Here is a 16211-nt window from a genome sequence, read left to right as displayed (position 1 = left end):
TGAGAATGGCAAGAGCATTTATTGCTCTGCCATTTCTCAACCAAATACACTGAGGTCCAACCCAAACACGATATAATCTTACCACTTTCCATACTTTTTCTGCATTTTACAACGGATAGGACTGGAAATCCTTAATTATCTTTGTTGTATTTGTTTTTGAATTTGCGATTGTTAGTGGTCCATGAAGAATTATGCGGATTGACCTCGTATGAGTCCAATCTGACCTTTGATTGTTTCCTTACCTTTAATATGGACCTTTGATTGTTTGAGGCAAGCAATTTTCAAAAAATTGCTAAAATCCCACGTCGTTGGGAATTAGGGTTTCTGTCAATTTGGGGTTCTCTATGAAGAACCCTAACACTTCACATTTCGCAGACCTTACTAGCTTGATATATATATATGAGCTAAAAACTCGATTAAACTAAGGTTAGCAATTTTCTTAAAACCTTGACCTAATCGGGAATAGTCTAAAAATTTATTTTTTCTTTTCTTGTTTCTGGCTTAGCTTTGTGGTTGAGGAGCAAAGGATCTCCAAGGTTCAATCTCGACAATAGGCTTCACGGAAAAAAGGTATTTTCTCTTCCTTTAAGTTATTTAATTTGTGTTTAGTGTCTGTTGTTTAATATTTGATTAGCTTGCATAATTTGCTTAATAGTTCATTTTAGTTGCCTGTTAATTATTATTGGTAGTTGTTAATTATGTTATTTGTGATAAATATTAATCTAATGATGTGTTAGTTATCTGTGTAGTTTCCTAAATCATATTTTATATGTTTAATCCTAAATAGTCTAAGGCCAGTTTAGGTCTATGGCTATTTGATTATGTTTACATGCTTCGTTTAGCCTAAATCATGTTTGCTATGCTGCTAGTATGCTTTATCAGTCTATGTGTTAAGAGATTGTGTCCTGTATCCTAGTTTTAATTAATTAACCGGTTAATTAGTTAATTTTGGTCATAATTAAAGTGTCTAATTAATAGACACTTCCAAATATGGCCATTTTTTTATACTAAGAATAGCGTTTTTGCCCTGTGTATACACATGTATACAGATATATACATGCATATACATGTATTTATGTTATATCATGTATACACGAGTTTAAATATCCTCCCCCTTTTATTTTTAGCCAGGCTCAGTCTAATGGATCAAGACCTAGGTTATCTCGCACATACACACACACATACACAACCCAAACAGACCTCTAAGGACCTGTGTTGATTATTTTGCTTTTGTAGGGCTGAGAATGGCAAGATCATTTAATGCTCTGTCATTTCTCAACTAAATCCACTGAGGTCCAACCCAAACATGATATAATCTTACCCCTTTCCATACCTTTTCTGCATTTTCCAACGGATAGGACTGAAAATCCTTAATTATCTTTGTTGTATTCATTTTTGAATTTGCGATTGTTATTGGTCCGTGAAGAATCATGCGAATAGACCTCGTATTAGTCCAATCTGACCTTTGATTGTTTCTTTACCTTCAATCTGGACCTTTGATTGTTAGAGGAAAGCTATTTTCAAAAAATTGCTAAAATCCCACATCGTTGGGAATTAGGGTTTCTATATAAATAACCCCAACCCTTCAATTACACAGACCTTACAAGCTTGATATATACTTGAGCTAAAAACTCGACTAAAACTAAGGCTAGCAATTTTCTTAAAACCTTGACCTAATCGGGAGTAGTCTAATTATTTTTTTCTTTTCTTGTTTGTGGCTGAGCTTTGGGGTTGAGGAGAAAAGGATCTCCAAGGTTCAATCTCGACAATAGGCTGCACGTAAAAAAGGTATTTTCTCTTCCTTTAAGTTATCTAATTTGTTTCTGGTGTCTGCTGTTTAATATTTGATTAGCTTGCCTATTTTGCTTAATAGTTCATTTTAGTGGCCTATTAATTATTTGTATGTCTAGATTGTTAGTTGTTAATTATGTTTGTGTGCTTAATTTTAGCTAATCATGTGTTAGTTAGCTTTGTAGCTGCCTAAATCATGTTTTATATGTTTAATCCTTATTAATTTAAGGTTGGTTTAGCTCTGTGGCTATTTGACTATGTTTTCATGCTTGGTTTAGCCAAAATCATGTTTAGTATGATGCTAGTATGCTTTATAAGTTTATGTGTTTAGACACTGTGTCATGTATCCTAGTTTTAGTGTGTCTTAAGGTGACATGAGCCTGTTCAAGACTAAATCAAACTCGGACAGCATGTTTAAACTGGTTTATGATCATGTATCTTTGTGTATTAGTTGGAAGTGGAGCTCCTTTGTATGTAAATGATTTTTAGAAACTGTTTTTAAAACTCCAATCCACTTGTTTTAAACTTGTCTTCATTTAACTTAAGTACATAACTGTAGAAAGTTGTTGATACTGAGTAAATGAGTTTTCTTTCTTCAATGACTACTCTCATGTTGTTTTCTATGTTATTGGAATGGTTCATGGTCTACAGTACACTACAACTAGTTTAAAATGCTTAGCTCATTTCTATGTATTTAGTAAGGTCACTTCTATACCTGTCTAGATGATTTATTGTAATGACCCATGTGGTCGTTATTAGATTTTTACAGCACGTGTATTAAAACCAAGCTGATGTGTTATACGATTAGTCCACGGGGAAGTTTTACATGTAATTTTAACTATACTCGAGTCGGTAAGGGTTAAATTGTGGGGACGGACAGGATCGCTTCGCTGCAGCAGGCGAGTAACCGCCACAACGAGTCTGCCCCAGCGAACCTATAGACTGCTGCAGTGGTCGACGCGAACCAGACCCAGTATTAAAAAACTTATTCCGGGATTTTACCCACTTTTCCACAAAACCTTATTCTAGGCCGTCACCTGGGAGGATTCCGAAACAGAACACATAGGCTTGAGAAAGGTAAACCTTCAAACATTCTTCTTGCTATTTTCTACAAAGAAAATTCTTCTTTTACTAAGCTTTATCTCATGGGATTAATAAAGAAGGGGTCCTTATCATTGTTTTATCAATTTTTCTACCCTAGAAAAGTGTTACGGGTAATCTTTACTAAAAATGTTGTACTTTTGAAAGCTTCACATAGATTCTTATTTTAGGATGATAGACCAAACATGAATAACGGTTCTTTCAATATTTAGAGAATGGATTGAGACTTGACTTATTGAATTAGGAACGAAGGGAAAGGTTATTTCCTATGAATTATAAAGACTAGTAATTATGGAGTCTAGACTGCTACACATGCTTAAATTCGACTCTAGTTCTCGGGTTCATTATATTTCTAGACTTCTCTGCCATTGCTTCCAGATAGAAATAGAAAAGTGGAGATTCCATGGACGTTCGTGACAACTGCTCGGTATCGAGAAAGGTTTATGGTTTACTTGAGTTAGACTTTGATTAGTGAGTACATTATTGAACAGTCGGAGTTTAGTTGGATATTGTTTAGGTTAATATGAATGCCGCTTCTTTGGACATGCCGCCATTAAATGAGTAATTAAACCAAGGTGTATAGTCGTTATGTTGAGAGATAAAGAATTGTTTGTGTATATATTTTGGTAGAGATTTAGTTAGAAGCTGGGGTTCGTGCATTTATTGATTGACCATTTTAGAGTCTTGATGTACTATGGGTTGGGGTGAATTGTATTTTAATTGTAAGGGTCTTCATTGAGTGTTCATGCGGTGGTTTAATCATTTCCCCTGAATCTTGTTATGATTTGTGGCATGGTGTGTTGTAATTCATGACATTGATTTTAATAGCTGATCGCATTCCATATTGCCTGTTGAACTAAAAATACATCGAGATTTATAATATGAACAAATACAGAAATATATACATATATAAAGGCACATTTGACAGGGGGTGATGATATGGCCTAGTTACAGGCTCATAATCTGAGGTCAGTTCTGGAGCGAGTGGTACATGGACACCATGGGTCCCCTGTAGGTCATGACTATTAGGCAAATAATACCATTAGAATGTGTGTACGGATATGATACTATTATTATTGCATTGCCTTACATTGGACTCTTATTATTCCTGTGTTTGGCGGACCACTAGACTTATCATATTCCTGTGATTCGTTGATGGTTCTTCCCATTTGATGATGTTATTTTAGTTATGGGAGATTCTGCCCCGTGTAACTTCATGTTTCCTTGACTAATGAGAAAGGGTGGTGTTGGAGTGATTCTATTTAGCAAGGTTCAGATTCCATTTAGCATGGTTCAGGTCTGGAAGTACAGTTGACATACTATCGTTGGTTGTATTGCTTTTACTTAGTTTTACTTGTATTTAATAAGTGATTATTGACTAATGTCTGATGTGGGCTGTTATGATACTGTTTCTATTTGTCAACATACGAGTGTGTCAGATAATAGAGGGAAAAGGTAAGGGTTAGTGGTTCCATTTAGTGTTGGCTGGTATGGTGGTTTGATGTTTGTTCTTTATTTATTATTGTGGGTTAGCTCATCTAGGAGTCTGTGTTGAGTGTAACTGTTTGTTGTCTGTTAGTCCTTCCTGTTGTTACGTTAACGTGGTAATGGTAAAGGTTGATCAGTATGTTTATGTCGGAATTGTTTAAGTATGGGTCGGATTTGAAAAGGTGATACGACAATACTTATCTGTTTATTCTGATTTTTTCTATATTTGTCACGACCCAACTTAGGCTCGTACGGGCACCTACCTTCCCACCTTGGTAGGCGAACCTTCTCATTTATACAACGCTTCGATCACATAACTTTCCTTTCAAAAACATTTGGAAATTAAGAAAAACAGCGGAATTTCATTTATAAATGCTAACTCGAATGTTACATAATTTGACAATACATTTTACAGACTCGATACAATTTTTCCATGACCTGGTCTAGACTAACACAAGAGCGACTAAGTAAATTTCAGAATGACACCATATTCTAAGAGTCAACCTCTAATCCCGGAATGAAATGGGAGAAGGCTTTCCAGACAAGCACCGCATAACTTCCGCATATACTTCGATCAATCACCTGAAACAATCTACACCAAGGGTGTAGCAAGTGCAATATCAGTATAACCACACGTACTGAGTAAGTATCATAGGCCGACAACGGTTAGTAGCACATATCGGTAAAGAATTTCACGAATAATGATGATAAATCACTATATCAAATCACATATTCCAAGCAGTAGATCACAACTTCAATATAACTTAAGTCGCAACTAATCTTCAACGAATTATAAGTTGGCACAAATACCTTATATAGATTCTCAACATCTTTACGTCCACCTTGCTTGACACAATACACTACGAGTCTTAGACTAATTTAACAGGCACAAGTCAACAATATAAGTCACAAGAATCGAGTCCAAATGTTTTATCATTACCTATGTATAGCATCTAAACCCCATATGATAAGTTTGAGTACTTGCGGTCCAACCAATCACTACGTTAGAGTCATCACAATACGATCATCACAATAGAATCATCACATACATCTCGACCAAGTCATAATGCAATGCAATGTGATAATGGTATGAATGCGATGCCATGCCATGCAAATGAGGTGTACACATGCACACTGGATGGAAATATCGATGTCTCGGTAGCACAACCCATTGTGACTCGCTAAGTCTAAGTGCCACCCATCCCGGATCTTTGCCAAACAGACAGACGGGACCTTGGCTAATTGCTCAAAACCGGCATCACTCTGGGGGACCCATGGAGTCCATGCACTAACACACAATTTCGAAATAACATCAGAATCGGCCATGCAACAACGATGCCCGAATATAACCATCGGACATCGGCCTCCTCACAATCACTCAAAAGAGTTGTCAAATATCAGTTTCATAAATCAACGATTCCGAAATTGAACCTTAGATATCGGCCTCCTCACAATCACTCAAGTAAAAGAGTTTATCAAGTGCCAGTTTCATATAAAGAACGATTCCGGAATGGATCTTCGAACATCGACCTTTTCACAATCACTAAAGTAAAAGAGTCTATCAAATATTTGTTTCGCTCAATCAACGATACCGGATCATCATTGGATATCGGCCATGCATGATAAACAAGAGAGAATGCGTGCAATGCATATGTCAATCACCAACAGTCAATCTCACTATCATAAATACCAATGGTTATGTCAGCAATGTATCACATCACAGTACCAACAGTGGGTATGCCAACATGTATCAATAACACAAGTACCATCAGTGGGCACACCCACAATATATATCTAAGTACAAATACCAAATACGGGTACGTCAACCCTATCAGAACCAGGACAACAAGCAAAATTTGATATCTACCAACTACACATGGCATCAAGCCAACACAATTGAACAATCAAACACACATAACGGGATGGCTAGCCCCAACACGCATCAAGTCAATCATTTAACATACGGTATTACCATTTCCTTAATCAGCATATTTGCTTAGGATAAGAATCTCACCCTGCCCTAGAATCACTCATCACCATTTAACTAGGATATCATTCACTACCGTGATTCGTTTTATATTCCCTACTAGCACTTAGATTCACTACAATAATCTCATCGATAGGCATGATTAGATTCCGTCCACTACTCCCAAGTCACATAAATCCTCCGATAATCAATAAAGCCACATCAATACCTAAAGAGTCTACAGGCCACAAGCCCGAACAAACAAGCCACACACAACAATACCATCCTAAATTTCCATTGGAAATCTTAGATTCCTATGTATGCATTCTCCGTTTCTTCTACACAACAATAAGGAAAAGTAACCGGAGTCTACCGAAAGGAAACCATAACCTACCTCATGGCCGAGCGGGTGCCAAAACATCCAATGACGCCTCAATTAATCACCACCGCATAATCCATATGAAAAGCTCGGAGACAACCGTGAGACCCAAGAGTAGAATTCACCATTAGGGTCCTTCCCAAAGACTTCGAAATTGCTAAGGTAGACATAGAATTTTTATCCTACCTAAAAGTTCACTATCAAAATTCTAGTTGGTCAATCAACCTTTATTTAGGACATTTATGACCATTTACAAGTCACTAGTTTGGTCAAATTGACATTTTAGGCTTGTTTCAACAAACCCATTTCCAAGATCTAAAATAGAGACCTCTAAGCGTTTTAATGTGGTAGGTGAATGATTAGGTTGGGGGATCATGTTAGGGTGATGAGGATAGGAAAATAATCCAAGGACTTTAAATCAAGAAGGACAAGGCTTCATAATTTTGGAACTTCGGAGATTTGAGATTCCCATTTGTGACTCTAGACAAGGATCCTTAATGAGAATCAATGTTGGGGAATAACCTTTCCCAAGGAAGTATTATTTTTGGCTCCAAAATTACTCCAAAGGAGGTTGGACTCTCTAGGGTTTTGAGAAATTAAGTCAATTCCCGAAATGTCACTTAAATAGGTGGAATTCACTGTGCGAAACCTCCCCGATGGTAGATGTATCGCTGCAGCGGTACCGCCAGGGCAGCCAAAATGCCGCTATGGCAGTTGTGCAGTCACGTGCGATTTACCACTACAGCGGTTGGTATACCGCCACAGCGTCACTGCTGCAGCGTCCACGCGACCGCTCTGGCTGTATTTGTTTACTCACACTTCTATTACTTACGTGATGCGCACGATGATCTTGGTTTGGCTTGAAAGGTTTCCAAGATGCGAGAAAGTGGAGACATCGTTAAGCCCCATAGTTGTCGCCTCCCTTAGAATTTCACAGTAGCGACCAAACGGGTCGTTACAATATCATATTGCGTGAACTTATCTTAGTCGGCCTATGATGCTTCCAGTACGTGTGGTGTACTCATACTACTCTTGCTTCGTCTTTTTTGGGGTGTAGATGTGTGTCAGGTTATAGCTTGAAGGCTTTGATAGTGGAAGTGGCATACATCTCCCTACAACTTTTGTGTATCTTATTTCATGGCAGAAGTGGTGTCATCTTATTCTGAGTCTACTTCTCTATATTGTAGAAGCTCTTGTACATGTCTAGACTAGGTCTTGGGAAAGTGTGAGTTTTGAAATTTGTAAAAAGCTTCATTTATGTTGTCATACTTATTGTTCATTTTCAGCCGTTATTAATTTGTCAAATAATTTTAATAATGGGTTAGTTGGTAAGGGTTCGCCTGCCAGGTGGGATAAGGTAGGTGTCTGCACGAACCATAAATTGAGTCGTGACAGTTGGTGTTAGAGCCGAGGTTACTGATCTCACAAGAGCAAGAGCAATGTCTAGTAGAGTCTCGTGGAATTGTACGTTGATGTCCGTACCTATCCACAAGAGCCTATGGGGCATCTAGGAAATTTTTCCTTCTTTCTTTCCTATCGTGTTTTCTCGGTCACTCGATCTCCTAGTTGAATTCAATTGGTATCTAGGTGATTCCAATTGGTATCTCGATGAGTTCAATTGGTATCTAGCGGTAGCATCCTGCTGATGGTATGTGGTTCATGTGTGTATGTGGTGAGTAAATGGATAAGTTCCTTGTGTTGTACAATTCTGGTGGGCATCAGAAAACTCCCACTGGTTCAGTCACCCGTCGCAGCGGTACACCATCTGTCGTAGCGGGTTTTCCATAGCGGAATTACGTTTGCTACAGTGGACCCTTGATGTCCCTTTACTCTGCCCTCACGGAGCCCTTCTAACGCATCCGCTATAGCGGAAAAACAACAGCTGTAGTGATCGCCATTTTCTAGTGACCTGGTTCCCTGCTGAAATTTTTTTTCAACCTCAAAAAAAAAATCTAAGGAAACCATTAATTCCAAAACAATAACTCCATAAAAACACCTAGACCAACGAGGCAAAAAGTCATTCAAGTACCAACAAAACATCCACACCAAAATACAGAAAACATGAAGCAAATTGTTCAAACATGTCAACCGAATAATCCAAAGGAAATAGAAACCATTGTCTGAAATGAAAGACCTACAAGGGAAAGGAAAACCATACTTAAAGGAGGAACCACTATGCCATTGCCCTACTGGTTGCCTCATTACATCCATCACCCAAACTACTGGAAGCATCACTTTTAAGCCCGAACTCGCTCAACAAGGAGAACTGCTAGGCGTCACCCTTTGTTACCTTTGGAAGCTTCACCTTGCGGTTCATAGTCTTTATAAGGATTTTGACGCCTTTCCACATCCTGGAGAATAGCTTGTCCCTAGACCGACTATTTTTCTTCTCCTTATCAATGTCCTTCTAGAGGTCCCCATGGGCCTTAGCCATAAAAATATAGATGCCCTGCAATGTGTCTACTGATTCTTGTATCCTCGTATGAGCCTCCATATACTTCCTCACCTCATCCGGGGTGAGACCACCTGTACTAGCAGCAGCACTAGATGAACCAACCTCCATGGAAGGCCGGGCTAAGCTCATCATCATACTCTTCATTGACGTCATCTCTATCTCTATCTACTCAAAAGAGCCCTGAGGTTGTGAAGTGCCGGCCCCCTCCCCTTCCTCCTCCTGACCATCATCATCGGAGTTAACCTTTCTTTTCTTGTTGCGGCTCGCCTAACCCCTCACCCTCAACGCATCAAAGTCAATGTCAAAATCGACCATAGTATCAGTGGGCTCCCTAGGCACCCTAGCTCATATGCATAATGAGGTAATAAGCGAGGGGAATATCAAACTCAGAGCACTCTTAGCCAGGAAACTCCTCCACTTTAGGATCACCTACCTACCTATATTCACCGGCACACCATCTAACACACAAGCCACCATGCGTTCTCAAGGGTAGGTAACATCTGTAGTGTTACTCGAAGGGTGAATTCTGTGGGACACAATGTTCAAACACCTGCGAGCTTCATCGGAAATGTAATGGCTCTTAATCTTAATCCGGATATGGACCCAAGTAATCTTACCCCTCTTTTCCTATGGCACTAGCATAAATACCAACCAAGGACCATTGCCGTCGCAATCCTTAGCGTTTATCTCATCATTCGGATGGTTGTCCAGCTCATTAATGTTATTTATCACCTCTGACCCAATCTTCACCTTGATGCCCCAAATTTGAATCTCTGAGTCCAAAGAGGACAAATCCACAGTGGGGAGCTTAGGATAAAACTCTCTGACCTAATTCACATTGCATTGATCGGGATCCTCAACCAACTTGTTCCATCTAATATCTTATAGGATGTTGTAAAACTCTGGGGCTAGTTCATCCACCCAGTCCATAATAAAACCTCTCTCATCAACAACACCTTGCTTTTCTACTCCAAGAAGCACCTTTTGCATTGTGGGGTGAGGAACCTTTCATAACTAAGAGCTCCTTAGTTCTGGGCCATGATATAGTAGAAAGGTGTACCTATGAAAAGAGACAGTGTTATTTCAATATTACACTGAGTTCAGTCAGCAAGAAGATGTTTACAGAACAAGGAGAACCAACAAAAATCAACATAGGTGTGAGGTTATTAGTATTTTGATTCTGCCTTTGTGCAACCTCCACTGCAGCGGTTGGGTGACCGTTGTAGCGAGGTCACGATAGCGAAACGGTAGCTGCTTAGGGTGGACCAAGTCCACTGTAGCGGTATCAGTACCGTGGTAGCAAGGTCGTGATCGCTACCACGAAATTCCCCAATCCCTGTGTTTGCACGTCAGCGCTCAAGTGAGTGATATGGCGGGTCCGCGCCAGTTGAAGAAATTTCGCTGCAACAAACCCATCTTCTTCAGTGAAAAACCCCTGTTTCTAAAAAATGGTGCCTCAAAATATTTTCCAAATTTCAACAGATTTCGACATAGATCTGGCAGTATGTTAACAAACATGTCGTTTGCACTACATAGAACATCATTATAACAACAAATAGGACTCTAATTTCAAGCAAATACCAAAAACCTTCCACCAAATGTACCCATTACCCCTACAAGATTCAATCCTCAATTTTCAAGCAAATCCTAGGTAACAAATGATGCCAAGACTTTGTGAACGTTAAATAACATACTACAATCCAGATTCTTCATTCCCCAAGGAGCCAAAACCCTTTTCTCAAATATCCCAAAATTTTTGTAATATGCAACGTTCTAGACATGGATAAATTCAAAATAAGGGCTTAGAGTAAATTCCTAGAGTGATAGGATGTGTTACATACCTTAAAATAGCCAAGAACTTGAAAGTAGTTACCAAGAAATTTACTCTAGGTGTTACACCACAAATTTTGCCTTTTTCTTTTGTGTTGGAAGTATAGTTGGTAAGTGTGGCGAGGGAGGGGAGGGGGTTTAAAATGGGATAAGGGGGGAAGACTAGAGGACTAGGGTAGTTCATGGGAGGAGTAAATCGTGGGATGTGGGGAGAGAAATTTGGGCAAAGGGAGGGGAAATGAAATAGGGAGGTGAAAGGATCAACACCCTCCCCCCCCACCCTCTGTTATTAAGTCTGCCTGGGTAATTCCGCTGTGGTTGCCCTTGAACCACTGCAGTGGTATCTCTATAGCGAGAATACCATCCGCTGTAGTGGCTCGTGTTTCCTTTCAATCCTCGCGCCGCGGTCTTGAGTCGTGGCAACATGTCATGTTCCCGTCTGTTTAGCCATATTGATTATATTTGCGTTAGGTGCATCAAGTTCCTTTCCTGATCATGTGAGTGGCCTTAAGGGGCTTAGTGATGTTATCAAGAGTCTGGTAGCCTGTCCCTTCTTTTGTTCAGTTGGTCTAGTAAAGTGTCCTCTCGTATAGCACGACGTATTAATGTCTGTTAGCGGGTGATTTTCTATTCAAACCCAAACAAGATCCGACTAGTGTACGGAGACCTATATCAAAGGTTTTGGGTCTTGTTAATTTAGTATGAGCTCTATTAAAATTATAACTTTCGAAGTGATAAGACCTCTTAACCCCATACCGCCCTAAGCCATTCTGGGATGAACGGTTGTTTAATTGGTATCTGATGTAACAACCCATCTGATCGCTATTAGACTTTCCTCAGCACATGTATAAAACCCAAGTTGGTGTGTTATACTATTAGTCCACAAGGAAGTTTTACATGTAATTTTAACTATAGCAGAGCCGGTAAGGGTTAAAAGTTGTGGGGCCGGATAGGATCGCTTCACTGCAACAGTTGAGTAACTATCACAGCGAGTGTGCTCCAGCAAACCAATAGACTGCTGTAGCGGTCGACGTGAACCAGACCTAGTATTAAAAACTTATTTCGAATTTTACCCCACTTTTCCACGAAACCTTCTTTTAGGCCGTCACGTGGGAGGATTCTAGAATAGATCACTTAGAGGCTTGAGAAAGGTAAACCTTCGAACACTCTTCATGCTATCTTCTTCAAAGAAAATTCTTCTTTTGCTAAGCTCTATCTCATGGGATTAATAAAGATGGGGTCCTTATCATTGTTTCCACCCTAGAAAAGTGTAACGGGTAATCTTTACCAGAAATCTTGTACTTTCGGAAACTTCACTTAGATTCTTATTTTAGGATGATAAACCAAATACGAATAACGATTCTTTCAATTTTTAGAGAATGGATTAAAACTTGACTTATTGAATTGGGAACATAAAGGGACAGGTTATTTCCTATGAATTATAAAGACTTGTAAGTATGAGGTCTAGACTGCTACATATGCTTAAATTTGACTCTCGTTCTCGGGTTCGTGATATTTCTAGACTTCTATGTCATAACTTCTGAATGAAAACGGGAAAGTGGAGATTTCACGGACGTTCATGATAGCTCCTCGGCTTAGAGGTAGGTTATGGCTTACTTGAGTTAGACTTTGATTAGTGAGTCGTATATACATTATTTGTAACAACCCCTTTGGTCTTTATAGCGTATATGACCCATTTAACGCCGTTGACCCTTTCTTGAGCCCTATGAGTACAATTTTGACCCGCGAAGATGGGTGACACGGTTCCTAAGGTCACCGAGCGAATTTTTAATGTGACTTTTGAATATTTGAGCCTTTAAGTGAAAAACATTTGACCAATAGTTGACTTATGGGTAAACGGACCTTTTTTGGAATTTCGTCAATTCCGAGATGTCTAAATGGGCATTTGGGACTTGGGATAGAAAATTGGCTTTAGGCCATTGGGGGTTGACTTGGTCAAATATACCTCCATTGGGAATACCGAGGCTACGGGTGAGTTCGTAGCACGTTTTTAATTATGTTTTCGTGTTTGTTTTATATATATGAGGCCTCGGGAGATAGTCGAATTTCAGGTTGAGATTTGTCAAAAACCAAGAAAAATCTGGTGTCTGGTGTAGAAGCACCACACTCGCGGCAACGGTCTTGCTATAGCAAGTGCGAGACCGTTGTAACGGTCGAAGGGGATTCGAGGCGTACCACCATAGCTGACAGTGGTCCGTTGTGGCGGGCACGCTATGGCAGTCATGATGCCGTCGTAGCGAGGTCTGTGTACCTTGGCTTTGACACCATAGGGAGCCTTAGGCAGCCGTGGCGGGTTCGTTGTAGCAGTTGCCCATACCGTTGCATCGCATTACCGGCATTTTTTAGATTTTTTTTCTAGGTTAAAACACTTAAACCTTTGTCATTTCATCTCATCCCTTTCTAAGCATACTTGGGCGACTTTGAGAGCTTTGGGACTGAATCTTCATAGAAGCAAGATCCTTGGTCCTAGAATTCGTTACTCACCTTCCTTAATCATTAATCCATGCTAGAAATCACTAGAATCAAAGAGGGAAAGATGGGTTTTATAATAAATACTTAAAATGAGTTTTAGGTTTCCTAAATAGAAATTATTGATGAAATTGTCTAGTACAACCCTAGAATATGATATATTCATTGTTTTTAAGCTTATATCTTCAATTATTAGAGGACAATTTGTGGATTGAAAAGTTAGGGTTCATACCCAAATTTAGGGGTTTCAGTTAAAATCCGAATTTAGCTTAGTCTTCAGTTAATCTTGCAATTGATTTGTGGGTTTTGATCATCTAGACTTTAATTGCATATTCCACCTTAGAATTTATCGTTTTACCCTCGTGGACCTGTTTCCCAAACTTTCATAGGTTGGATTTGACCTAATTTAGAAGCTTATCAATATGGGTATTGTTCTTTATGATTTCTAAGCTAGATTATTTTGATAACTAGACAATGAATATTTGGAGGCGCTATTAAGGGAAAGGCAAAGGTGTGGTCTTTCGTGGCTCTTGTTCGGCATTCCAGGTAGGTTACGTCTTATCTTATGGTTAGAATTTAGTTAGTAAAGCATATGTAAAGTTAACGATTGTCAGAGATAGCATGTTACAATTGGGATGGATTCTTAGGTTGGTATTGTTGTTGTCTATGTGTTGTCCCCTTACTGTGTTCTATTAAGTAGTTGCCTTATTGTGATTTGTTAGCTTGTCGCCACGTGATTGATTCTAGAGTTGATGCTTAGTGATTGTCTTATGATTTGGCGAGCATTTTTTATCATCGTTAAGATTGTTAGAAAGGAAAGGAAAGTAAAGTTATGATATTGGTATTGTGATTTGAGATAGTTGTCCATGTGTGGCACAATTGATTTGATTTGTTATCATCATTCATTGATATTATGCATTGCGCTCATTCTTATCTTTCATGATACTCTGTTATGAATACGTAGTGATTTATTCATGGTTGTAAAATCATATATTTTAGTTATTGGTTATTCACTTGTGAAGAGGAGGGAATTGATATTGATCTTGGTATTGGGATATGTGTCCATGTATGGTACGATTGTCATTGATATACTCTTATTAGCAGTGATATCATGCATGCATGCATACTCATATATTTTGATCGGGTTACATAAATGTATACACATATTAGATCGGGTTACAGGTACCGCAACACTGACTAGGATAGAGTTGCATGTTCCACAACACTGACTTGGATGGGGCTGTGGGCCGCAGCAGGTACATAGACTTCACTGGTCCACCATGGGTCATGACTGTCAGAGCGTACCCATCATCCACCCAAAGCGTGTGTGTATCATTGCAGTGCATTGCATTACATTCATATTTCATTCACTCATACATCTGATCTTTGTTGTAGGTACTCATGAACATTGACTATCTGGTTGGTTACTGATTTGAGATTGCTGTGTTACTGATTAATATATATATACAGGAACTGATGAATTTGAGGAGTAGAGACTTTCTGCTAGGTCGAGACTTGAGGATTGGAGTGACATTATTGGTTGTGCTAGTGTTTATAGTTATTCTGTAGAATCGTGGAAAACTTGGCAAGAATTGTGCTTAGGTGCTTCACCATAAGGTATGATTCAGTTATAGATCCTTATGAACTTGAGTCGTTATTCTTGGACTGTGTGTTGTGTATACTTGATTGTGAGCATGTCTATTCTCCAGTCTCTTTTTTTTACATATGTTAACTAACTATTGTCGGCCTATGATGCCTACTCAGTACGTGTTATTTGTACTGATGCTACCTTGCTACACTCCTTTTCAGGTTGTAGAGTTTGAGACAGGTTTCGCTTTTACTTCTCGGAGCTGAGTTTTGAGGCATGGGTTACGAGTATCCAGGGTAAGCATATGCCGAGTCTCTGTCTGGAGGCTCATCTATCATGTCTTTATATTCCATAATTTAGATAGCTTTTTGTTGGACTGTGAGACTTGTGTATTAGACATTCTTGTAGTTGCTCTTGTACGAGTAAGACCATTTCCTTAAGGATTGTAATATTTTCCGCACTTATTCTCTTTTAAATGATATTGAGATTTATTATTATTTACATTTTCTACAACATTTATAGTTGTATGATAGTTAAGGAAACGATTCGCCAATCGAGGTGGGGAAGGGTTGGTGCCTGCATGACTTAGTGAAATTGGATCGTGACAAGTTGCTATTAGAGCCCTAGTTTACCCGTTCTATAAGTATAAGAGCATATCTAGTAGAGTCTTGTGCAACGGTATGATGAGCTCCGTACCTATTTGTAAGAGGCTATGGGACATTTAGGAAACTTTGAATTCTTTCCTTCCTTCATGCTACTTCATTCGAATCGGTATCTGGCCGATTCAAATTAGTATCTGAATGTCCTTGTCTTATGCTCCCCCGAATGGTGGAAACTCATTCGTAAATTCTTGTGTGATCGGTTTTGTTATGTCGTGTTGTGGTAAGGTACGAGATGTGTCATCCTGATTCAGATGCATGACCAAGTTCACTTTTTAGTTATGGCTTGAGGATTCAGTTGTGTGGGATTGTGGTTAAGACTAGTTTATTATAGGGGTTTCTTGAGAAATGGCAAGGATGGTACAAATGGTCGAATGAACTCCGTATTCTCTGCGTTGCGTTGCTCGAAAGTGGAAAAAGTGCATTCTTGATTTGATAAGAATAATTTGTTTGATTATATGATT

At 39.1% G+C, this 16211-nt stretch overlaps 1 long non-coding RNA gene across 1 annotated transcript; it reads left to right on the top strand.

Moving 5' to 3' along the window:
* Positions 1–649: 649 nt before the first annotated feature.
* On the top strand, positions 650–15463 carry LOC132642598 (uncharacterized). Its single transcript, XR_009583266.1, has 3 exons — positions 650–1788; positions 14971–15117; positions 15310–15463. It is a non-coding gene; the product is annotated as an uncharacterized LOC132642598 (long non-coding RNA).
* The last annotated feature ends 748 nt before the right edge of the window (positions 15464–16211 follow it).

Source organism: Lycium barbarum, chromosome 5, assembly GCF_019175385.1.
Source record: "Lycium barbarum isolate Lr01 chromosome 5, ASM1917538v2, whole genome shotgun sequence".
NCBI classification, from domain to species: domain Eukaryota; kingdom Viridiplantae; phylum Streptophyta; class Magnoliopsida; order Solanales; family Solanaceae; genus Lycium; species Lycium barbarum.
Note: the sequence above shows the minus strand (reverse complement) of the source record. Positions and strands in the feature narration are given on the sequence as shown.